The sequence below is a fragment of the Lampetra fluviatilis genome, chromosome 4, assembly GCF_964198595.1.
Source record: "Lampetra fluviatilis chromosome 4, kcLamFluv1.1, whole genome shotgun sequence".
Lineage (NCBI taxonomy): Eukaryota > Metazoa > Chordata > Hyperoartia > Petromyzontiformes > Petromyzontidae > Lampetra > Lampetra fluviatilis.
Genome location: NC_136278.1, coordinates 16,677,250 through 16,682,249, shown reverse-complemented (window position 1 = coordinate 16,682,249; position 5,000 = coordinate 16,677,250).

Sequence of the window (5,000 nt, the reverse complement as noted above, 5' to 3'; positions counted from 1 at the left end):
CTTTTGGCACGGACTTCACACAACACAAACCACCACAAGGAGGGGCCTCGCTTTGTCGTGTATGCTACCCCCGTTTGGCAACCTGACGGTGCTGAAAGCTCACAAAACACAGGGCTTCCCACAAGGCCAGCCACTTTGAGGCAGCTGTAAGCGCACCACACACACCCTACGTGGGGTGGGGAGGGAAGGAGCAGGGGTCGACCCCACATGCCTGCAAACCTCTAGAGCGGCCTTACAATGCTCGCTACTCTATGGACCGGCAACGGCAATTGAAACCAACCCTAAAATTCTTGCACAGTTGGCAGCCTTCCTTGGCACAAGACCAAACAGCGCAGCGAACCCGTGCAGCACCAACCCAAGGGGACAGCCTTCCCCACACACTCTGGAGGAGAAGAGGCTCCCTCGGGCTGAGTCACACAGCTCAAGATACTCGCTCATTCACGGAAAACTTGGGAAACAAAACCTGCTGACACACACCACTTATGCATCGCATGAAGATTGCCATTGTCCATACACTTGTGCAGGTGCGATGGAAATATTTTCTCGTTTTGGTGTATGCTATATTTTTACAGACAGCTACCGACAAACGGTAGAAATTAGCGGGGATAGGCCTCAGACATTACCCAAAGCTCCGGGAACGTGAGCGACGCAAGACGAATGGGCATTTTAAAGCAGATCTATGGCAGTTACTGACAGTGCCTGGCGTGGGTTACTTGTCTCCGTTGTCGAGAGGGGAAGACGACCCATGTATATGTAAAGGGCGATTTTTTTAGCAACCGTTAAGGCTGTTTTTCCCCTTCACTTGTATCGAGAGGGAAGCAAAGAACATGTATGGCGTGTACGTTTTTTTACGAATTTTCATTAGCAATCTAACGACATGAATTGCGAAGACGTTTTTTGAACAATTGTATTCCTTTCCCAAAACATCGAGTGTTAGTGTATAAAACCGCTAGAGAAAATAAATTGGCAGGCGAAACTTAAAAAGGAGAGACCCATGAACAGCATGGCCAGGCGGCTCACCTCGACGTTTTTCCCCCGAGCAAAGTCCGCCGAGACCCCCTGTATCCCACGGGGATGTACTGGCGTGCACTTAAAGGTTGATGCCGCTCTGTTACTTGGGAAACGAACCACAAGCCAAATCCAGCTAATTTGTGAATGACTTAGCTCTCCTGCTTTCTCGAGAACGTGCTTTTTTCGTCGGATGAAACTTCCACAGGCTTTTCCAGCAGATTTGCACCTGCACTCAAAAAAGTCAAAATTTTTACACATAGACCCCATCAAACGGGAGAAATTGGCCCGGATTGCTCTCATGTGCGTTACGGGGCATCGTTTCTCTCGCGCCGAATTCTCTCGAGCTGGGAAATCGCTCATTTTTGCGTCGCCAAATATCGTACGAACGCCGTGAAACTTCCACAGGCTTTTTCAGCAGATTTGCACCTGCACTCAAAAAAGTCAAAATTTTTACACATAGACCCCATCAAACGGGAGAAATTGGCCCGGATTGCTCTCATGTGCGTTACGGGGCATCGTTTCTCTCGCGCCGAATTCCATCGAGCTGGGAAATCGCTCATTTTTGCGTCGCCAAATATCGTACGAACGCCGTGAAACTTCCACAGGCTTTTTCAGCAGATTTGCACCTGCACTCAAAAAAGTCAAAATTTTTACACATAGACCCCATCAAACGGGAGAAATTGGCCCGGATTGCTCTCATGTGCGTTACGGGGCATCGTTTCTCTCGCGCCGAATTCTCTCGAGCTGGGAAATCGCTCATTTTTGCGTCGCCAAATATCGTACGAACGCCGTGAAACTTCCACAGGCTTTTTCAGCAGATTTGCACGTGCACTCAAAAAAGTCAAAATTTTTACACATAGACCCCATCAAACGGGAGAAATTGGCCCGGATTGCTCTCATGTGCGTTACGGGGCATCGTTTCTGTCGCGCCGAATTCCATCGAGCTGGGAAATCGCTCATTTTTGCGTCGCCAAATATCGTACGAACGCCGTGAAACTTCCACAGGCTTTTTCAGCAGATTTGCACGTGCACTCAAAAAAGTCAAAATTTGTACACATAGACCCCATCAAACGGGAGAAATTGGCCCGGATTGCTCTCATGTGCGTTACGGGGCATCGTTTCTCTCGCGCCGAATTCTCTCGAGCTGGGAAATCGCTCATTTTTGCGTCGCCAAATATCGTACGAACGCCGTGAAACTTCCACAGGCTTTTTCAGCAGATTTGCACCTGCACTCAAAAAAGTCAAAATTTTTACACATAGACCCCATCAAACGGGAGAAATTGGCCCGGATTGCTCTCATGTGCGTTACGGGGCATCGTTTCTGTCGCGCCGAATTCCATCGAGCTGGGAAATCGCTCATTTTTGCGTCGCCAAATATCGTACGAACGCCGTGAAACTTCCACAGGCTTTTCCAGCAGATTTGCACGTGCACTCAAAAAAGTCAAAATTTTTACACATAGACCCCATCAAACGGGAGAAATTGGCCCGGATTGCTCTCATGTGCGTTACGGGGCATCGTTTCTCTCGCGCCGAATTCTCTCGAGCTGGGAAATCGCTCATTTTTGCGTCGCCAAATATCGTACGAACGCCGTGAAACTTCCACAGGCTTTTTCAGCAGATTTGCACCTGCACTCAAAAAAGTCAAAATTTTTACACATAGACCCCATCAAACGGGAGAAATTGGCCCGGATTGCTCTCATGTGCGTTACGGGGCATCGTTTCTCTCGCGCCGAATTCCATCGAGCTGGGAAATCGCTCATTTTTGCGTCGCCAAATATCGTACGAACGCCGTGAAACTTCCACAGGCTTTTTCAGCAGATTTGCACCTGCACTCAAAAAAGTCAAAATTTTTACACATAGACCCCATCAAACGGGAGAAATTGGCCCGGATTGCTCTCATGTGCGTTACGGGGCATCGTTTCTCTCGCGCCGAATTCTCTCGAGCTGGGAAATCGCTCATTTTTGCGTCGCCAAATATCGTACGAACGCCGTGAAACTTCCACAGGCTTTTTCAGCAGATTTGCACGTGCACTCAAAAAAGTCAAAATTTTTACACATAGACCCCATCAAACGGGAGAAATTGGCCCGGATTGCTCTCATGTGCGTTACGGGGCATCGTTTCTGTCGCGCCGAATTCCATCGAGCTGGGAAATCGCTCATTTTTGCGTCGCCAAATATCGTACGAACGCCGTGAAACTTCCACAGGCTTTTTCAGCAGATTTGCACGTGCACTCAAAAAAGTCAAAATTTGTACACATAGACCCCATCAAACGGGAGAAATTGGCCCGGATTGCTCTCATGTGCGTTACGGGGCATCGTTTCTCTCGCGCCGAATTCTCTCGAGCTGGGAAATCGCTCATTTTTGCGTCGCCAAATATCGTACGAACGCCGTGAAACTTCCACAGGCTTTTTCAGCAGATTTGCACCTGCACTCAAAAAAGTCAAAATTTTTACACATAGACCCCATCAAACGGGAGAAATTGGCCCGGATTGCTCTCATGTGCGTTACGGGGCATCGTTTCTGTCGCGCCGAATTCCATCGAGCTGGGAAATCGCTCATTTTTGCGTCGCCAAATATCGTACGAACGCCGTGAAACTTCCACAGGCTTTTCCAGCAGATTTGCACGTGCACTCAAAAAAGTCAAAATTTTTACACATAGACCCCATCAAACGGGAGAAATTGGCCCGGATTGCTCTCATGTGCGTTACGGGGCATCGTTTCTCTCGCGCCGAATTCTCTCGAGCTGGGAAATCGCTCATTTTTGCGTCGCCAAATATCGTACGAACGCCGTGAAACTTCCACAGGCTTTTTCAGCAGATTTGCACGTGCACTCAAAAAAGTCAAAATTTTTACACATAGACCCCATCAAACGGGAGAAATTGGCCGGGATTGCTCTCATGTGCGTTACGGGGCATCGTTTCTCTCGCTCCGAATTCCATCGAGCTGGGAAATCGCTCATTTTTGCGTCGCCAAATATCGTACGAACGCCGTGAAACTTCCACAGGCTTTTTCAGCAGATTTGCACGTGCACTCAAAAAAGTCAAAATTTTTACACATAGACCCCATCAAACGGGAGAAATTGGCCGGGATTGCTCTCATGTGCGTTACGGGGCATCGTTTCTCTCGCGCCGAATTCCATCGAGCTGGGAAATCGCTCATTTTTGCGTCGCCAAATATCGTACGAACGCCGTGAAACTTCCACAGGCTTTTCCAGCAGATTGGCACGTGCACTCAAAAAAGTCAAAATTTGTACACATAGACCCCATCAAACGGGAGAAATTGGCCGGGATTGCTCTCATGTGCGTTACGGGGCATCGTTTCTCTCGCTCCGAATTCCATCGAGCTGGGAAATCGCTCATTTTTGCGTCGCCAAATATCGTACGAACGCCGTGAAACTTCCACAGGCTTTTCCAGCAGATTTGCACCTGCACTCAAAAAAGTCAAAATTTTTACACATAGACCCCATCAAACGGGAGAAATTGGCCCGGATTGCTCTCATGTGCGTTACGGGGCATCGTTTCTCTCGCGCCGAATTCTCTCGAGCTGGGAAATCGCTCATTTTTGCGTCGCCAAATATCGTACGAACGCCGTGAAACTTCCACAGGCTTTTTCAGCAGATTTGCACCTGCACTCAAAAAAGTCAAAATTTTTACACATAGACCCCATCAAACGGGAGAAATTGGCCCGGATTGCTCTCATGTGCGTTACGGGGCATCGTTTCTCTCGCGCCGAATTCCATCGAGCTGGGAAATCGCTCATTTTTGCGTCGCCAAATATCGTACGAACGCCGTGAAACTTCCACAGGCTTTTTCAGCAGATTTGCACGTGCACTCAAAAAAGTCAAAATTTTTACACATAGACCCCATCAAACGGGAGAAATTGGCCCGGATTGCTCTCATGTGCGTTACGGGGCATCGTTTCTCTCGCGCCGAATTCTCTCGAGCTGGGAAATCGCTCATTTTTGCGTCGCCAAATATCGTACGAACGC